The sequence below is a fragment of the Capsicum annuum genome, unplaced genomic scaffold (assembly GCF_002878395.1).
Source record: "Capsicum annuum cultivar UCD-10X-F1 unplaced genomic scaffold, UCD10Xv1.1 ctg58862, whole genome shotgun sequence".
Taxonomy (NCBI): domain Eukaryota; kingdom Viridiplantae; phylum Streptophyta; class Magnoliopsida; order Solanales; family Solanaceae; genus Capsicum; species Capsicum annuum.
The window spans coordinates 1-1,134 of record NW_025867519.1 but is presented as its reverse complement, the minus strand read 5'-3'; the positions used below and the strand labels follow the sequence as shown (position 1 = coordinate 1,134).

The 1,134-nt window shown below is 40.7% G+C and overlaps 1 pseudogene; it reads left to right on the top strand.

The window, feature by feature from the left end:
* Positions 1-4: 4 nt before the first annotated feature.
* On the top strand, positions 5-1,132 carry LOC124893401 (annotated as a pseudogene).
* Positions 1,133-1,134: the final 2 nt, after the last annotated feature.

Sequence of the window (1,134 nt, the reverse complement as noted above, 5' to 3'; positions counted from 1 at the left end):
TTTTGAAGAAGGTTCCGTTACCAACATGTTTACTTCCATTGTAGGTATGTATTTGGGTTCAAAGCCCTGCGCGCTCTACGTCTGGAGGATCTGCGAGTCCCTACTGCTTATATTAAAACTTTCCAAGGTCCGCCTCATGGGATCCAAGTTGAAAGAGATAAATTGAACAAGTACGGTCGTCCCCTATTGGGATGTACTATTGAACCTAAATTGGGGTTATCTACTAAAAACTATGGTAGAGCTGTTTATGAATGTCTTCGCGGCGGACTTGATTTTACCAAATATGATGAGAACGTGAACTCATAACCATTTATTTGTTGGAGAGATCGTTTCTTATTTTGTGTCGAAGCACTTTTAAAGCACAGACTGAAACAGGTGAAATCAAAGTGAATTATTTGAATGCTACTGCAGGTACGTGTGAAGAAATGATGAAAAGAGTTATATTTGCAAGAGAATTGGGCATTCCGATTGTAATGCATGACTACTTAACGGGGGGATTCACCGCAAATACTAGCTTGGCTCATTATTGCCGAGATAATGGTCTATTTCTTCACATCCACCGTGCAATGCATGCGGTTATTGATAGACAGAAAAATCATGGTATGAACTTCCGGGTATTAGCAAAAGCATTACGTATGTCTGGTGGAGATCATATTCACGCTGGTACCGTAGTAAGTAAACTTGAAGGTGAAAGAGACATAACTTTGGGTTTTGTTGATTTATTGCGTGATGATTTTGTTGAACAAGATCGAAGTCGCGGTATTTATTTCACTCAAGATTAGGTCTCTTTAATAGGTGTTCTACCTGTGGCTTCAGGAGGTATTCATGTTTGGCATATGCCTGCTCTGACCGAGATCTTTGGGGATAATTTCGTACTACAGTTCGGTGGAGGAACTTTAGGACATCCTTGGGATAATGCGCTAGGTGCCGTAGCTAATCGAGTAGCTCTAGAAGCATGTGTAAAAGATTGTAATGAAGGACACGATCTTGCTCGGGAAGGTAATGAGATTATTCGCGAGGCTTCCAAATGGAGCCCAGAACTAGCTGCTGCTTGTGATGTATGGAAAGAGATCGTATTTAATTTTGCAGCAGTGGACGTTTTGGATAAGTAAAAATAGTAGACATTAGCAGATA